Source organism: Bos grunniens, chromosome 14, assembly GCF_055505025.1.
Source record: "Bos grunniens cultivar Pamir isolate PY7600 chromosome 14, Bosgru_T2T1.0, whole genome shotgun sequence".
NCBI lineage: Eukaryota > Metazoa > Chordata > Mammalia > Artiodactyla > Bovidae > Bos > Bos grunniens.
In genome coordinates, this window is record NC_141178.1 from 46,042,125 (window position 1) to 46,061,951 (window position 19,827).

General features: G+C 41.8%; 1 protein-coding gene and 1 long non-coding RNA gene across 2 annotated transcripts in view; one reads left to right on the forward strand and one right to left on the reverse strand.

Annotated features, from left to right (window-relative positions):
• KCNB2 (potassium voltage-gated channel subfamily B member 2) overlaps window positions 1–19,827 on the reverse strand; it is a 460,227-nt gene that overhangs the window by 27,625 nt on the left and 412,775 nt on the right. The window lies entirely within an intron of this gene.
• On the forward strand, window positions 11,908–15,016 carry LOC147359361 (uncharacterized). Its single transcript, XR_015140738.1, has 2 exons — window positions 11,908–12,197; window positions 14,349–15,016. It is a non-coding gene; the product is annotated as an uncharacterized LOC147359361 (long non-coding RNA).

A 19,827-nucleotide genomic window follows, 5' to 3' on the forward strand; every position in this document is an offset into this window, starting at 1 on the left:
ATTATTTACAACAATTTCAGAATTGGAGCATAACTGCTTTACAATGTTGTGTTAGTTTCTGCCACACAGCAACATGAATCAGTCATAACTATATGTATATATAGCCCCTCCTCTGGAGCCTCCCTCTCACTGCCTCCCCATTCCTCTAGGTCATCACAGAGTACCAGGTTGGGCTCCCTGTGTTATACAGAAACTTCCCATAAGCTGTCTATTGTACAGATGGTAGTATATATATATCAATGCTACATTCTCAATTCATCCCACCCTGTCTTTCTCCTGCTGTGTGCACAAGTCCATTCTCTACACCTATGTCTCCATTCCTTCCCTGCAAATAGGCTCATCAGTACCATTTTTCTAGATTCTCTATATATGCATTAATATATTTGTTTTCCAAGTCCCTAAAATCTCTTTGTGTGTCGGTGCTAAGCCACTTCAGACGTGTCCGATTCTTTGTAACCCTATGGACTATAGCCCACCAGGCTCCTCTGTCCATGGGATTCTCCAGGCAAGAATACTACAGTGGGTTGCCATTTCCTTCTCCAGGGTATCTTTCTGACCTAGGAAATGAACCCATGTCTCTTATGTTTCCTGCACTGGCAGGCAGGTTCTTTACCACTGGCACCACCTGGGAAGCTAAAATCTGCTCATTAATCATTTAAGATATTTTTTCCCCAATCCGTCTCCTCCCCCACATCCTCTGTTAATTCAACTCCCCAACTTTTCATTTCTAAACAACTGCATGAACCTTCTAATTGTTCCAGTTACCTCCTGTCTTGCCCATTTACTTTCCAGGGATGAGACGGATGTGGGAGAAGAGGGAATTCAAGGGGTGGAGGATGTCTTTGTTGCCCTTGTCTGTCTCACTCTTCCAGTGGCTTCCAGCTACTACCGCAGAGATTCACAATTTGTCTCGTCTCTTCCTCGGGATTAAAACTCTTCAAGGGTCAGGACAGATCTGATAAGAGACTTGTTTTCTTCAGAACTCCAAACACAATGCTCACACTTGGTACTTAAATAAAACTTAACTGGTAGTATTCATGAATTTATTTTAATATTCAGTGAATTGGGAGATGGGAAGGACGTACATGCACTATTGACACTCTGCATAGAATAGATAACTAGTGAGAACCTACTGTGCTACTGTATAGCACAGAGATTCTACTTAGTGCTCTGTGGTAACCTAAAGGGGAAGGGAATCCAAAAAAGAGGTGATATATATGTATATATATACATCAGCTATATATAGCTGATTCACTTTGCTGTACAGTAGAAACTAACACGACATTGTAAAGCAACTATACTCCAATAAAAATTTTAAAAATTCAGTGGTATATCTCAGTATTCAGTTATAGTCTCAATGCCAATCTACAGATCTCTCATGAAACTGTTTTAAATTCTTTCATCCCACCCCATAGATGAAGCTATCTTGTTTGGATCACTGGATGCCTTAATGACTTTTGTATTATTCGACTGCACTCTTTGGAAGACACATTCTCTTACTTTGACTGCACATCGAAACTAAAACCAAAGAAACTATTGCATCCCAACAACCCAATTGAGGACAATTTCTTCTAGAGTCATCAAGACTTTTCAATTATACATGGTATGGCTAGGAAGTTTAGAAAGTCTAATCGGAATCCAAAGTGTTTTAACGAAGGAAACCAAAGCCAAGAGGTGAATTTGCCATCTCCCTACAAAGTTTTCTCCTCTCCTAAGTGTCATTTTCCATCATCGATTTCCTCATCTCTCCTTTCCTAACTCTTTCTCCCAGAAGAAACTTAGAAGAGTACAATTTTCAATGTATAATTCCAGCCTCAGCCAGCCGACATGGTATAGGAGAGAATTTAAACTATTACATATTCATGACGTTTTTGATGGGAAGAGTGTCATCTCTGGGGACTCAAAGTAACGTCTGAGTATCCCAGAAGAGACAAGAATGTCTGAACTGATTACACCAGGTCTGACTCCTGGGAGCTGCAAGCTGGAAGGGAAGCACCTGTCTAGCGCCAGGCTGAGGCATCTAGAGTGCTGAGCGTCTTTTTTTTTTTTTTTAATTTATCTTTTTATTGAAGAATAATTGCTTTACAGAATTTTGTTGTTTTCTGTCAAACCTCAACATGAATCAGCCATAGGTATACATATAACGCCTCCCTTTTGAACCTCCGACCCCATCCCACCCTTCTATTGTACATGATACAAACTGTTGGAGTTTCCTGAGCTATACAGCAAATTCCCATTGGCTATCTATTTTACATATGGTAATGTAAGTTTCCATGTTACTCTTTCCATACATCTCACCCTCTCCTCCCCTCTCCCCATGTCCATGAGTTTATTCTCTATGTCTGTTTCTCCATTGCTACCCTGTAAATAAATTCTTCAGTACCATTTTTCTAGATCCCATATATATGCATTAGAATATGATGTTAATCTTTCTCTTTATGACTCACTTCACTCTATATAATAGAGCATCTTGGTTCCTGAATGCTTTGTGGGAGAATCCTCTCTCTTACCTCTCTTTGGGATGCCAGTGTTCATTCAAGGTCTTAAAAAAATTATTTATTAAATGTATGTGTTCAGTTGTTCTGTTGTGTCTGACTCTTTGTGAGCCTGTAGACTGTACCTTGCCAGTCTTCTCTGCCCATGTGATTTTTTCAGGCAAGAATTCTGGAGTGGGTTGCCATTTTCTTCTCCAGGGGATCTTCCTGACTCAGGAATCGAACCTGGGTCTCCTGCATTGCAGGTAGATTATCAACTGAGCTACTCTGCATATGTATCTAGGCTTCCCCGATGGCTCAAGTGGTAAAGAATTTGCCTACAATACAATGGCGACCCACTCCAGTACTCTTGCCTGGAGAATCCCATGGACGGAGGAGCCTGGTAGGCTGAAGTCCGTGGGGTCACTGAGTCGGACATGACTGAGCGACTTCACTTTCACTTTTCACTTTCATGCACTGGAGAAGGAAATGGCAACCCACTCCAGTGTTCTTGCCTGGAGAATCCCAGGGATGGGGGAGCCTGGTGGGCTGCCGTCTATGGGATTGTGCAGAGTCGGACACGACTGAAGCGACTTAGCAGCAGCAGCAGGAGACGCTGGAAACTCAGGTTTGATCCCTGGGTGGGGATGATCCTTAGGAAAAGGAAATGGCAACTGACTCCAGTATTCTTGCCTGGACAATCCCATGGACAGAGGAGCCTGGTGGGCTACAGTCCATGGGGTTCCAAAGAGTCAGACACAACTGAGCACACATGCACAGACATACATGTATATCTATTCTGTTTCAAATTCTTTTCCTATTTAAGTTATCACAGAATGCTGAGCAGAGTTCCCCTTCCTAGTAGGCTAATTGGTGATCTATTTTAATATAGCAGTGTGTGCATGTCAATCCCAAATTCCTCAGTTGAGATCTTCTGACTTGAAATGTTAGTGTGAAAGCCCATAGGGACCACGCACCCAGGCTGGCGTTTGTACCCAAACAGAACTAATTGATGCAAGATCTTAAGATGTAGCTTGGTATTCCTGGAAGACAGAATGGATATCCTGTGTTTGAGTTGTTATATAAATAGATGGAGACTTCTGGTTTTTTTTTTTACCTTAAAAATGTAGTATCTGAAGGGGAGATTCTGTATCTTACTATTACACTGTCCATATCCAATGTATTTCAAATAATGGTGAGAATCTCTGTCATTCTTTAAATAACGGATAAAAATCTATGCAGTGAGGCTCATTCTCACCAGTAGGTGTCTCTATTCCATCATGTTCTCCCCCACACTTGCCCAGGTTTCTCCTGGAAATGCAGACGTTACATAAAAGGCACCTATCTATGCTTTAGATATCGTACACTTTAAAGAGAAGATAAAAAGTGACTTCTCTTTTTACTTATACTCACTTTAACTCTGAATTTGGCCTTGTTTGGCAGCTCTGGTTGCCGATAAAGTTGGAGGGAGTTTTAGAGATGAACCTTTCTTCACTCCTTGGTACTTAAATTAGCTTTGTAGCTAGGCTTTATCTCACTTGAATCAGTGATGCATTTCTGAGAAAAATAGCAATAACTAAGTTTTTAGGTATGTGAGACTGCTCAAAAGGTCAGATTCTTTCTCTTAAACATTTATTCCCTTGCTTATAAAATAAAACCCTGGTTTAGTGTCCTTATCTCAGAAGTTAATTATTTTTTTCTGGGGAGATTGAGGGCAGGAGAAGGGGGAGACAGATGATGAGATGGTTGGATGGCATCACTGACTCAATGGACATGAGTCTGAGCAAATTCCAGGAGACAGTGAAGGAGAGGGAAGCCTGGAGTGCTGCAGTCCATAGGGTTGCTAAGAGTTGGAAACAACTTAGTGACTGAATAACAACAATTTAAAAAAAATATTTATTTATTGGCTGTGATAGGTCTTTGTTGCTGTACATGGGCTTTTTCTAGTTGCAGTGAGCAGGGGTTACTCTCTTGCAGTGTGTAGGCTTCTCATTTCGGTGGCTTCTTTGTTGCAGAGCACAGGCTCTAGGGCATGTAGGCTTTAGTAGTTGGGGCATGTGGGCTTAATTGCTTCGTGGCATGTGGGATCTTCCCAGACCAGGGATCAAACTGGCGTCCCCTGCATTGCAAGGTGGATTCTTAACCACTGAGCCACCAGGGAAATCCTCAGGTGTTTATTACTGAGAGATGGGCAACAAGACACTTAAATATGTAACCTCTGGCTCCAGGCTATCTGGGTCCAATTCCTACCTGTGCTTATTACTGGGCTGATCTTCCTTGAGCTATTCATTCATTTTGTACCTCAGTTTCCTCACACATAAAAAGGGGACAATGATAACACTAGCACTACATGATTAAGTTGCTATAGAGGATAAGCATCATGTCTAAAGTTGTTAGAACACTACGTGGCACGTGATAGGTTGTATCGGATATATACATGTTTTTAAAACACAGGATATGAAAAGTAAAAAATAAAAATACATTTATATGAAAAATAAAAGCTAGTTCTCACTTTCAAGTGAGTCAATAAGTAAGGTTACTGTAGGGCATATGCCTGCGTTCTTTGTGACTTCTCAAAGCCTATGGATGTTGGAGTAATTAAACTGTAAATATTGTGGAGGTTTTCCCTGAACTTAGTTGTTTTGACTACCTCACGTATTTTCATACAAGTGAAGAGCCACAAGCCATCGTCCATGCACTACAACCCACGATGATCTTGTCCCCGAGAAGCTGGGTTTAATGCCTTGAGTTGTTATAAACACAGCTTGAAAAGTAGGGAAAGGGAACTAAACTAAGGGACTAAATCAATGGGAAAATGACCCACCCTGAAGATGCACGACAATTTTCATGAACTAGCACAGCAGCCATCCTGATGCTTCAGGCAAACATTGATGGGGACATAAATTAGATGGAGTTGTTGTTTTTCAATGGCTCAGTCAAGTCTGAATCTTTGCAGCCCCATGGACTACAGCACGCCAGGCTTCCCTGTCCTTCACCGTCTCCCGGAGTTTGCTCAAACTCATGTCCATTGAGTTGGTGATGCCATCCAACCATCTCATCCTCTGTTGCCCTCTTCTCCTCCTGCTCTCAATCTTTCCCAGCATCAGGGTCTTTCCCAGTGAGTGGACTCTTCACATCAGGTGGCCAAATTATTGTAGCTTAGCTTCAATGTCAGTCCTCCCAATGGATATTCAGGGTTAATTTCCTTTAGGATTGACTGGTTTGGTCTCCTTGCTGTCCAAGGGACTCTCAAGAGTCTTCTTCAGCACCATGTTTAAAAGTGAAAACTCAGCATTTATATGCATCAGCTCATACCAGTGTCTCAAACGTATTTGAAAGGGGGCACAATGATCATCCTTAGTTTACAGAAGGGAAGAAGGAAAGGCCAAATGCTGAAGAGCCAAGCACAGAGCTAAAAACCTGACATATGTTAATTCACATCATCCTCCTTCCTACACTGCCAGCTGATTCCGTGGTCCTCGTTATACAGAGTGGGAAATGGAGGCACAGGGCGATTAAGTGAATTGCCCATAGCTAGTATGTGGCAGAGGCAGGACTTGAATCTAGGCAGCCTGGCTCTACAGACTGTCCTGGTAGAGAAGGCATTAGTGCACTGGTGTTCAAACTTGACATTGTACAGTGGGCATCACTTGTTGCAAGTCAGCCCTATTGGGATGATGCTGAAAACTAGGGATGGTGGGGACTAACTGGAAAACCCTGGCGAAGAAGCAGTGCTGGCTAATGAGAAGGGATCTGACTCTGGTTTGATCACTGATGCTTGTCTAAAAACAAATCATTTGGTGCCTCCATCCCCTTGATTGTTAAGTGCTATTTCTTGGTGAAAGACTTTGAATGGTGTTTGCCTGTGTGAGTGTGTGTGTGCGTGTGTGTGTGCTTGTGTGTGCCTCTCTGTGTGTGTGCATGTGTTTGGAGGGATTAAAGCTTGTTTGGTTTGAGGCTAAAGGCCCCATACAGTGTTCACACAAGGATAAGTACATTCTGAGTGCCACTCAGAAATCTGTACGTTCTCTCTGTCAGCGTTGTTAGGAAAACAAGGCTGGTCTCGAATCCACAAAGGTCATGGAGAAGACCCTGAAATGAAGTGTAGAGACGTAGGCTCTTGTCAGAGCTCCTGCTCAACAAAGACCTTATCTTGGGAAAGGTCTCAATGGGAAGATGAATTCTCCACGTGACTATGCGGGCAATGCAGAGAATTGCTACAGAGGCTATAGAGAGTTTAATTCCTTTTCAAAAAAGCCTTGAGAACAGAATAAACACATTATGCTTGGCTGGTGTATTCAAGAAGCCTGCTCTATAGGAAAAGACTTTTAGAATGATTCTTTCCCCTTTCCCTTGCCAGTGCCTGTCAATGCACAATAAAAAACTAGAATGAGGGGGTCCACATACCAGCCCTGAAGGTCTTTTTTGTTACACTGAAGCAGATCATTGACGCAAAATCAAGTTTCTATAGTCAGAAAACATTTTTAACTTTCTCCTGTGCCCTTCCCTTGGACTGTTTTTTTTTTTTTTTTGCCGGGGGGAGGGAGTCCAAAAAAGTGTTTTCATATGGTAATCCCTATCTACCAACTCCTCTCAGTCTGCTATAATCTTGCTTTGTCCCTGCCCCGATCCCTGGGTCAGGAGGAGGACATAGAAACCCTCTCCAGTATTCTTGCCTGGAGAATCCCATGGACAGAGGAACCTGGGGGGCCACAGTCCACCAGGTCACAAAGAGTTGGACATGACTGAAGCCACTGAGCGTGCACACACACATTCTTTCTGGAGCTCTTGTCTCAGGGGTCACGGATCCTACTTGTCCCAGAATTCAACATCACTTTACAGCCCTTACATTTATCGACCCATTGGTAGGACTTTACTGACACTCTTCTGGAAACTTCTTTCCTTGGCTTCCATGATGTTTTGGCACTCCCTTCATTTTCTTTTTATGCCTCCCTTCCTACCCCTGGCTACTTCCCAGTCTCCACTGTGTATGCCCTTTATGTATTCCTTCCATATTGATGTTCTGTTAGACATTCCTCTTTTTCTTCATCATTTTTTCCCAGTGGTTCCCGATCCCACCTACACACTGGTGGTGCTCAAGTCTACATTTCCAGGTGGATGTCCTACTCCACTACCACTGCCAGGAGGGATTCATTGTGGCTAAGTGCTACCACCCACCACTAAAGATTGATCGAGGCTAAGCATTATCTCATTTATTTCTCCCAACATCCTCTGAGGTAGGTAATCATTATCCTAGTTAATGATGAAGAAATAGGTTTAGTAGTGTCATGTCCAGGCTCACACAGCTCATAAGGGACTTGAACTGAGGTCTCCTCTGACTCAAAAGCCCAGGTTGCTATGAACTGTGCCAACACAGGAACGATGATCAACCACAGCAATCAAAAAGACCACGGAAAATTTCTGCTGAGTCCCAGATCTGTTGACCCAACTGACAACTGAGCACTGCCCCTGGCTTTTTACCCAACACACCTCAAACCAAATTCACCATTTCTCCTCTGTCAACTAAATATTCTTCTTGTGCTTGCTCTGTACAGTGAAAGGCCCCACTGTCCCACAGTGATGCCAGCATCCAGGACACCGCCTCTATTCTCCCCTTGTCACCCGAAGCTTGACAAATTGACCTCTTAAATATCTCTCATACCTGTTCATCACTCCCCATCCATCCCTTCTGCTGCTCCCAGAGCACGGGCCCCCATCATCTGGCCCAGATGAATGCCTCCGCTTTGGGACTGTCTTTTCTCCCTATGCCCTGTTCCTACTGAGTGTGTGGGCCTCCCTGGAATCAATCAACTTTCCAAAATGCGAAGCCCATCTCCCATCACCCTCCCCATAGAGCTCAATTCCTGATGTGGATTACGAGGCCCTGTGTGATCTTGCCCTCTCTCAGTTCTACAGACCGTCCATCACCTCCCACTCCTTTGTCTCCTCAATCACGTGCTTCCCCCTCCCATGCTCTAGAGTCCCTCTTGCTTCCTCTCCCATGTTCGTTCTTGCTTCTGAGTCTGGGCACCTGCCAGTCCCTTCACCTGGTATGTTCTCCTCCTCCACCGATGAACTCTTGACTTCAGCTGGCTCCCAGATTAGACCACACACCCTCTGGGACCCCATGTTCCTTAAGACCAGGATGGCTGCTGCTCCATGTGCCCACAACCCTCTGTGCCTTTCCTATCAGGATACTCACTGCCCTGAGCTGCACACACTCATTGGCTGTTTTGTGCATCAGTCCCGAAGCTGTGCACTTTCAGTGGCCACATCCACACCCATCTTCCTAATCCTTCTACCCCCATTTCTGATACATGGCCTGTGCTTTATAAGTCTCAGTTGACTGACTGCATGACACAACCCAGAGTTTCAACCTTCTTGAGACTGCCTGGGAAATGGCCAGGAAGAAGCATAGCAAACTGGCATCCTGCTGATACAGTCATGTGTGTTAGCCCAAGTTTGGATCAGTCCGTGGCTCAAGGCTATTTCTGCTGCACGGGTCCCCTGAGTCAGATGATTTTTACCAGCCAGGCCCTCCTCTCCCTATAGAAGGGGCCCATCCTCTGGTGGGTATTCCTACAAAGGTTATTAATCTCCTAAGAAAGCAGAGGGCTGTCTGGATTCTGTGACTCAGTCCCTCCACTCTGTTGTTCTGCAGCTGTTGCCTTTGTATAAACTTCATCCTGGAATGTGAAGTCAAGTGGGCCTTAGAAAGCATCACTATGAACAAAGCTAGTGGAGGTGATGGAATTACAGTGGAGCTATTTCAAATCCTGAAAGATGATGCTGTGAAAGTGTTGTACTCAATATGCCAGCAAATTTGGAATACTCAGCAGTGGCCACAGGACTGGAAAAGGTCAGTTTTCATTCCAATCCCAAAGAAAGGCAATGCCAAAGAATGCTCAAACTACCACACAATTGCACTCACCTCACACGCTAGTAAAGTAATGCTCAAAATTCTCCAAGCCAGGCTTCAGCAATACTTGAACCGTGAACTTCCAGATGTTCAAGCTAGTTTTAGAAAAGGCAGAGGAACCAGAGATCAAATTGCCAACATCTGCTGGATCATCGAAAAAGCAAGAGAGTTCCAGAAAAACATCTATTTCTGCTTTATTGACTATGCCAAAGCCTTTGACTGTGTGGATCACAATAAGCTATGGAAAATTCTGAAAGAGATGGGAGTACCAGACCACCTGACCTGCCTCTTGAGAAACCTGTATGCAGGTCAGGAGACAACAGTTAGAACTGGACATGGAACAACAGACTGGTTCCAAATAGGAAAAGGAGTACGTCAAGGCTGTATATTGTCACCCTGTTTATTTAAATTCTATGCAGAGTACATCATGAGAAACGCTGGGCTGGAAGAAGCACAAGCTGGAATCAAGATTGCCGGGAGAAATATCAATAACCTCAGATATGCAGATGACACCACCCTTATGGCAGAAAGTGAAGAGGAACTCAAAAGCCTCTTGATGCAAGTGAAAGTGGAGAGTGAAAAAGTTGGCTTAAAGCTCAACATTCAGAAAACTAAGATCATGGCATCTGGTCCCATCACTTCTTGGGAAATAGATGGGGAAACAGTGGAAACAGTGTCAGACTTCATTTTGGGGGGCTCCAAAATCACTGCAGATGGTGACTGCAGCCATGAAATTAAAAGATGCTTGCTCCTTGGAAGAAAAGTTATGACCAACCTAGATAGCATATTGAAAAGCAGAGACATTACTTTGCCAAAAAAGGTCCGTCTAGTCAAGGCTATGGTCTTTCCTGTGGTTATGTATGGATGTGAGACTTGGACTGTGAAGAAAGCTGAGCACCGAAGAATTGATGCTTTTGAACTTGGACTACAAAGAGATCCAACCAGTCCATTCTGAAGGAGATCAGCCCTGGGTGTTCTTTGGAGGGAATGATGCTAAAGCTGAAACTCCAGTACTTTGGCCACCTCATGCGAAGAGTTGACTCGTTGGAAAAGACTGATGCTGGGAGGGATGGGGGCAGGAGGAAAAGGGGACGACAGAGGATGAGATGGCTGGATGGCATCACTGACTTGATGGACGTGAGATTGAGTGAACTCCGGGAGTTGGTGATGGACAGGGAGGCCTGACGTGCTGCGATTCATGGGGTTGTAAATAGTCGGACACAACTGAGCGACTGAACTGAACTGAACTGAAACCTCATCATCCATGACCTGGACACCTCCCTGCTCTTCCTGCTCTGAACCACCCCCCTTTCCCAGGCTGCCTTCTGTCCTGCCACCTTGGGGAGACTCCTGAAACACTAACCTGGTCGTTGTTGTTTTGATATTTTGTTGGCTTCTCACTGCCTACAAGATAATGTTGAAACACCTTAGCAAAGCTGTTTATAATTAAAAACATTTTTTTTGACTGTGCTGCACAGCGTGTGGGATCTTAGTTCCCCAGCCAGGCTTAAACCCTCCCCCCGCCCCTCTCCCCGCCGACCCACATTGGAAGCATGGAGTCTTAACCACTGGACCGCCAGGGTAGTACCAAAAGCTGTTTATAATTTTGCCCCAAACCCTACTTTTCCACATTGAGCAATGCTTAATTCTCCATAGTACGCTATGAGCTCTTGGAGGAAAGAAAGTATGCTTCATTCATTAATCCATCTATGCATCATCTACCAAGCAGTTCACTAATTGATGGAATGTTGCCATGTGCTAGGCTCTGGATAAACTAATGAGCAAAATCAGACATGGTTCCTGTTCTCCATTTGGGGAGACAAACATTATTAAAATAACCAATGGATCAGCTTCGGTTCAGTTCAGTCGCTCAGTAGTGTCTAACTCTTTGTGACCCCATGAATCGCAGCATGCTGGGCCTCCCTGTCTATCACCAACCCCAAGAGTCCACCCAAACCCATGTCCATTGAGTTGGTGATGCCATCCAACCATCTCACCCTCTGTCGTCCCCTTCTCCTGTTGCCCTCAATCTTTCCCAGCATCAGGGTCTTTTCAACTGAGTCAGCTCTTCCCATCAGGTGGCCAAAGTATTGGAGTTTCAGCTTCAACATCAGTCCTTCCAATGAACACCCAGGACTGATCTCCTTTAGGATGGACTGGTTGGATCTGCTTGCAGTCCAAGGGACTCTCAAGAGTCTTCTCCAACACCACAGTTCAAAAGCATCAATTCTTCGGCACTCAGCTTTCTTTATAGTCCAACTCTCACATCCATACATGACCACTGGAAAAACCATAGCCTTGACTAGACGGACCTTTGTTGGCAAAGTAATGTCTCTGCTTTTTAATATGCTGTCTAGGTTGGTCATAACTTTCCTTCCAAGGAGTAAGCATCTTTTAATTTCAGGGCTGCAGTCACCATCTGCAGTGATTTTGGAGCCCCAAAAGATAAAGTCTGACACTGTTTCCCCATCTATTTCCCATGAAGTGATGGGACCAGATGCCATGAACTTCATTTTCTGAATGTTGAGCTTTAAGCCAAGTTTTTCACTCTTCTCTTTCACTTTCATCAAGAGGCTCTTTAGTTCCTCTGCACTTTCTGCCATAAGGGTGGTGTCATCTGCATATCTGAAGTTATTAATATTTCTTCTGGCAATCTTGATTCCAGCTTGTGTTTCCTCCAGCCCAGCGTTTGTCATGATGTACTCGAGGCTGAGGTTCTCTACAACAAAGACTGACCTAGACTGTGAGTGAAGGCTACTACGCTGAAGAAGTGGTGGAACACATAAAGGATAAGAAGGAGTTAGGTAGGGGTAGAATGAAAAGTTTATATTCTTTCACTGTTCAAAGCTCTCCTTCAGTGCATGGCAGAGGAGAGATGCTCAAGAAATATTTGTTACATAAATTAGGAATGGTGGGAAAAAACATTCACAGAAAAGTCAGTTTAGACCAGGAAGTGTCAGCAGAAGAGATGAAAACAGTCTCATTTCAAGGGGAGAATGACAGTTTCTGTAGACAGCTGTACAAGTACTAGCGTCTCAGGAGGCTGGGGAAAAAATGATTCTCTACCTCTATTCAAATAGCAAGGAAAAAATGAATTGGAAGTTAAATGTTAGAAGTGATTAATTTCAGAGGTAAACCTTTATCACATCACATTCAGTGGATACTTAGGCTAAATTTTTAAAAAAGTCTTTATTGAATTTGCTATAACATTGCCTTTGTTGTTTATATTCCTTTTTTTTTTTTTATTGCTGTGAGGCATGTGAGATCTTAGCTCCCCAATCAGGGATCAAACTCGCATCCTCTGCGTTGGAAGGTGAGGTCTTAACCACTGGACCACCAGGGAAGTCCCCCAAAGCTAATTTTTAAATTTGTCCATTGGGTTCACGGTCAGTAGGGAGTTCTACGCTGGGCTACTCCTGAATCTAAATGACTAAATATACTGACATCTAGACAGAGGGGGCTCCTTGGTGGCTCAGATGGTAAAAATCAAACCTGGGTTTGATCCCTGGGTCGGGAAGATCCCTGGAGAAGGGAATGGCTACCCACTCCAGTATTCTTTTATTTTCCCCAAACTTATTTATTTTTATTTTAAGGAAAATTGCTTAAAATATTGTGTTGGCCTCTGCCAAACATCAACATGAGTCAGCCATAGCTATACTTGCCTGGAGAATTCTGTTTACAGAGGCTACAGTCCTTGGGGTTGCAAAAGTTGGACACGACTGAGTGACTAACACACAGGCAGAGGGGCACAGATGCTTTCAGGACCTACCTCTGGCATAGTCTGACTCTGAAACTTTTAAATACAGCTTTGATTTCTTATTTGCAAATATTTTTTTTTTTGCCTGTGTTCAGAGATATCAAAATGAGTCCCTGTATTCCTCTAGGTCAAATTCTGCTTTTAAGTTTGCATGAAGCCTCTAGGCAGAGACTTCAAGCAGGGTCTGCTCTGTTGAGCGTACTTGGATTGACTTTATCTGCTGAATCCATCTTCCACTTTGCATAAAGCACAATTTTCTCTTAAAAAACAGAATTTTCACTGGTTTATGAGTACTCTAGCTTGGATGTATTTATTGAAGATACTTCATGGTTGGTTAATTCTTTGTAAATAAAAGTAGCAAGGAACACATACTTATCAGTGTGTGCCTATTTTTACTTGCAAGCAAACAAACATTGATTTGCCTCTCTGCTATTAATGGAAGCGTTCTTATGCTGGTACTGATTGTACCACATCTCAGGTTATAATATCAGGAGACACATCTTTGTAATCACAGACACCCACAGTCATAATTGCCCGATGTTTCCTTCAAGGACAGGTGATCTGAGGTCACAACTGGTAGTTCTGATGGCAAAAGTGTGATATTTATAATGGAAAACTTAACATTAATTAGAAAGCAATCAAATGACAAGGCAGTCTTTGCTGTCGGGAAAGATATATTTTAAAAAGTCAAAACGTTGTGAGTCACTCTCTTACAATGCAATTCTCTATTTTGGCTCCACCTCGTTAATTTGCAAACCAACTTCTACTCTAAGAGAGGAAATGATTTTCTGTAAAAATCCCCAAAGCGGCTTTCTTTCACTATGTCGTTTGAATTCTACCGGGTATCTTTTAAAACTCTTTCGAAACTCCTGAATATTTTAGTTGTAAAGAAACTGAGACAAATACTTCTTCTAAATTATCAATTATCATGTTTAATTTTATCTAATCTTAGGATTAGTGGAGATGATCCAAATCTTTTCCTGGAAATGTTTTAGATACTAGCTAGAGCCGTAAGAGCTATAGGGGAATAAAAAGCAAAGAATTCATTGGCTTTTTAAAATAGGAATCTTAGGTTAAAAACTATAAAAGCCTTAAGAAATGAAGGCATCAGAAAATGAATATTCTCTAGTGGAGAAGAAAGAGCAAAAGGCATAATGCCAGGTTCTCACTTTGCTTTGTATTTTTTCCTCCCCTAAAGCTTCTTTAAATAGAGTGAACAGTTTTACTTATATGCAGAAACGAAGCTGAAGATATTCATATGAAGGTACAAACGGCAGCACCAGGGCTGCTTGACAACTTCACAAAAGCATCAAGGGAAAGAAGAGAGAAAATTGAATAGTGGCTTGCTTCTGCTGATGGAGAAAAAGGTCTCGTTAAGGATGAATTCTGGGGATTTGATCCTGAACTGTCCCTACTCTGGGCAGTGGTCCTGAGGGATTCTACACCCTGGATTTGCATCTCAAATAACTTCTGTGAATTCCTGGTGGCCTGGTGGGTGAGCACAGCTTTCTTCATGAGTTCTGGACTGAGTTGAATAATCAATCTTTCCAAAGTTCTTGGTGGCTTCTGGGTTCAAGTGAGATTGCTGCAACAGACTTCAGGCATCTGACTAAAGACCCCTCTGTGAGAAGCAAGCCTGCCTCATACACAAAGCAGTTGAAATGCTCTATTTTCTGATGACCAATCAGTGGCATTACAACACCTGTGCTTTCAGGAAATCAGAAGCAAAGACTCACAGCAGAGGTCTGTGGTCACCTGCCGTGAGCGGTCCCACTGCTCTGCAGAGGTGTCATCTGTCTTCTTTTGCTAAGAGGATTCTTTCTTATAAAAATTTCCCACATCATTAAAATTCACTTAACTTTCTAATCTGCTTATAGTTTTGTGTTGTGTTTTCAGTTCTGTCTGACTCTTTGCGACCCCATGGACTGTAGCCCACCAGACTCCTCTGTCCATGGAATTCTCCAGACAAGAATACTGGAGTGGGTTGCCATTCCCTTCTCCAGATCTTCCTGACCCAGGGATTGAATTCAGGGCTTCAGCATTGCAAGCTGATTCTTTACTGTCTGAGTCAGCAAGGAAGCTTATTATTTTAGCATATAAATGTTTCCTTAATGTCCTGAGTTTTGTCTCTATATTTTGAAATTTTACATCCAATATATATTTTTCAGTCACATCTGAATGGCTAAAGTGAAGTGGAGTACTGCAAGATTCTGTTCATTGGGAACCTTCTAGGTGGTCAGCCTGGACGGAGAGAAAGGAGAAGAGAGATCCCTCCATAAGGCTTGAAGAGTGCATTTCATCAGTCTGCAATGAGTTTAAAAAATATTCCACTATCTCCCTTTCAGAAGCCAAGCTTAACTTGGAAAAGTTTTTGAGAAACTTCTAAAGACATGGGTTCTTAGACCATTTAAATAAAGCATTTGATGGAGCAGGAGTCAGGAACTCATTGAAAGTGAGGTTGATACTTGGCAGGTGGTTTTATGGTTAAAAAACAATCCTGTGTGATTCTCCAGATCTTGTGGAAGAGTTCAGTTATAGTTGCCGCCTACCCATCTATCCACCCATCCATCCGTCCAAGGTTTATCTCTATACACGGTACAGGGAATACAAAAGTGAATAGTACAGGTTCCTGTCCTCTAGATGTTCTATTCTGGTGAGAGGAGAAGGAAGAAAAGGAGGAGAGAAGAAAGTATAGGGTAAGAGATGAAGGAGGCATTTGCACAAAGGATTATCATACAGTGCAATACATTTTCAAGTATAAGTTCATATAAAGTACTATGGGAGCACCAATAAAGGCTTTTTTTCCTAAACACCAAAGCTACTTACAGGCACCCAGCTAAGCTAATTTAATTTGTATTACATATACACTATTGATAGAATGTATAAAATAGATAACTAATGAGAACATAGCACAGGGAACCCTACTTAATGCACTGTGGCAACCTAAATGGGAAAGAAGACCAAAAGGGAGGGGAAATATGCACACATACAGCTGATTCACTTTGTTGTACAGGAGAAACTAATGTAACATTGTAAAGCAACTATACTCCAATAAAAATTAACTTAAAAGAAGACCATCAAAAAAATTGTATCTTAGTTCCTTTCTCTTGTCTAATTGTTAAAGAACTTTGAAATGTCCAAGATCAAAAAATGCGGAGAGATTAATATTATACAGAATGTGGACAAGTCACTTTAGTTAACTGAATTGCAGAGACTAAAATTCTCTGTGTATTCTTAAAAATAAGCATTGTAGTTGTTCATCTTAGTAATGCTATACTTACCTGTAAGCACATCAATATTGAATAAAAATAATTGGCAATAAAGCTAACTTCTGTATACAAAAGCAAATAATTTAGATAAAAACACAAAGAGCTGAAAATGGAAAAAATATTGTATAAAGATAAGAAATGAAAAATGGGGATATTTCAATTATTCTCTACTTCTCAACACCTTTAAAAAATAACCCAGGGATCTATTTTTTATTTATACTACTCATATAGGATTTAGCCTGCTTTGGACTATGGTTATTTGCTTATATTTACCCATGGTTTTATCTCCATTATTAGGTAATTATCTCAAGGGCAAAGATCTGTGTCTTCTTCATCCAAGTGCTGCATAAAGTAAGTTTTTGTTGTATTTTATGTGTATATATAAATATAAAGAAATATATATTTCATTCTTCAACCCAAAATAGGTAGAAATGGAAACATATGTTATTTAATATGTTAGGATCTTGATCCTGATCGAGATTGCAGGATCTGGCTTCTTAGATGTCAAGCTTCCATGGGGAAAATCATCTTTTCAGAGATAACCTTTGATTTAGGGTCATGGAATACTTGAGCGGTGTTTCTAGCATTTTGAAGCTCATTCTGTGGCAAGAAACTGGCATCATTTCCCTTAAATAGTTTCAAAATGTCAATTCAAGCATTTCAATATTTGCCTTCAAAACAATTTGAAACCAAAATAATTTCAGACTAGATATATGAATAAAACTAGAATTTTTACTTCCTGGCTTCCTTCAACTTCCAAAATCACAGATATCTGAATTTTAGAGTGAGAAATGAATGAAGAGATTACCCAATGAAGAAAACAGAGCCTTGCCAAAGGTCACGGATCACTAGCAATGACACTGGACCTTGCAAAACTCTGATTTCCCGATGTCTCCTTTGTACATCTTTCTACTATATATTTCTTCACATATGGAGAAAAATAGAACGCAGGAAAGAAATATCCCATTTCCCTTACTAGTCAGTTATCAGTGAAAAAAAACACAAAACAAATCAGTAATAGTATTCCAAATACTGATGGTATCAATAGATATCACGAATAGCCCTAAATTGTATTATTTCCTAAAAGCAGATATGTCTTTTCTACAACAGCTGGGTTTTTCATTCATTTAACAATTAGCTTATGACCTCTTAGGAAATAGGCTCTATCAGAGTGAAATAATAGTAGACATCTCTTTCAGTAAGCAAATAATTTGGTCAGCTCCAAATCTATCCCAGGGGACTCCAATGTCCCTTCTGATAACTTTGCCTCTAAGCTTCTCAATCTTTTTAACTTCATTTCCCTTCCAATTCAGTTGTCAACTCCCATGGCCCAAAAAGGACCTTGCTCTCGTCTAGCACTGCTCTGTATCTGAAATCTCACACTCTAAAATTATACATTCTGATAGCTTCGTGTCCAGCTAGAGTTTTCTTTTTTCTTCTTTGTATGTTTTCATTTTTTAAGCATTGCTTTTATGTATGTGTGTGTTTTTATTTAGCTTATTTATTTGGCCACACCACACAGCATGCGGGATCTTAGTTCCCCAGCCAGGGACAGAAACTGTGTCACCTACAGAGGAGTCCTAACCCCTGCATCACCAGGGAAGTCCCTAGCTTCTTCTCTTCCCACAACACCTGTCTTTGACTCTTCATCCATGGACTTATGTCCCTTAACTCCTTCATTAGACCCTTCTTAGCTTCATTTCCTTCTTCATCCAGCTTAGAATCCATTCTTTTGACAATACCTTCAATGCCCTGTCTGTTCCACTCCAACCCCGACACAGAGTAAGTCAACCACTTGCACTTCTAAAGTCCTGTACTTGGTCCATGAAACATTGCTGAGGAAATCTGCTCTACTATTTGCTGACTGATGCTAGGAGAAACTCAAAGACCAGAGTTTAGGCTGAGCCTTCAAAACTGTTGATTAGTTCTGCCCTACCTTGTTGCTCAGCTTCAGTATTCAGACACTTCCCTTCTCTTCTCCAGACACCAATTCCACACTGAACCTCTGTCTCGATTTGCTGATGACTCTGTTTTCAGTTACAATTTCAATAGAAAACAGAAATACTAGACTGGAAGTATCTCAAATTACTACCCTGCTTCTCCAACATAACATCATCTGCACTCGATTTTCACTGCTGATGGGAATGCAAAATGGGAGAACCTCTATAAAATGGAATACAGCAGCATCCAGCTTTGAATCAGCAAATCTACTTCAAGGAATCTATTTGAAAGATAAAATGGCAAAAACACAAAGTGACTTATGCACAAAGCTATTAATTTTAACACTGTTTGTAATAACAAAAGACTGGAAAGAGCCCAAATGTTCTTTAGTAGTTTAAACCAAGGAATATATACAATGGAGCACTGTGCAGCTGTAAAAAAGAAATGGGAACTATGATGGAGTGATCTACAGTGTCCATTCAGTAAAAAAAAAGTGTAGATGAAAGTTACAATATGCTATTTTTTGTTTAAAAAGGTGGTGAGGAATTGATACATGAATGGATAAAGAAGATATGGTATTATACATACACACAAATGGAATATTAGCCATAAAAGAATGAAATAATGCCGTTTACAACAGCGTGGATGCAACTAGAGAGGATCATACTGAAGTAAGTCAGAAAAAGAAATACAAACACCACATGATTCTGTATGTGGAATCTAAAATATGACGCAAATGAACCGATCTGTGAAACAAAAACACAATCATGGACATAGAGAACAGATTGGTAGTTGCCAAAGGGAAGGGGGGTTGAAGAAGAGATGAAGTGGGAGTTTGGGGTTAGCAGATGTAAGCTTTTACATATAGAATGAATAAACAACAAGGTGCTACTGACAGAGAACTATATTTGATATCTTACGATAAATCATAATGAAAAAGAATGTATAAAAGTGGTGAGGATGGGACTCTATGAACATATTTGCTTATATTTTCAGAAAGGACAATGTGTGGCTGTCTGACTCTTATGTATTGACTACTGCCCAGATGTCCCCAGGGCAGAGATCAGTCTCTGTTTTTGAAACGCTGCTACTGTTTCTTGCCAACCACTGCTACAATGCACTGAGATGGTCATTCGCCTTGGATAGTCTGCTGCATCCTCCTCTCTGCATCACCAGAGTCATCCTCCGTAGCAGGCATCTGTGCCTCTCCCACCAGATTCCAGGTCTCTATTCTCACTTGGCAGGCTCTCTGGATTCCCACAACCCTCTCTGACCTACTGCTTCCAGACTTGTTTTTTAGTCGCTAAATCGTGTCTGAATCTTTGAGACTCCCATGGACTGCAGCCTGCCAGTCTCCTCTGTCCATGGGATTTTCCAGGCAAGAATTCTGGAGTGGGTTGCCATTTCCTTCTCCAGGGGACCTTTCCAGCCCAGGGCTTGAACCTGCATCTCCTGCAATGACAGGTA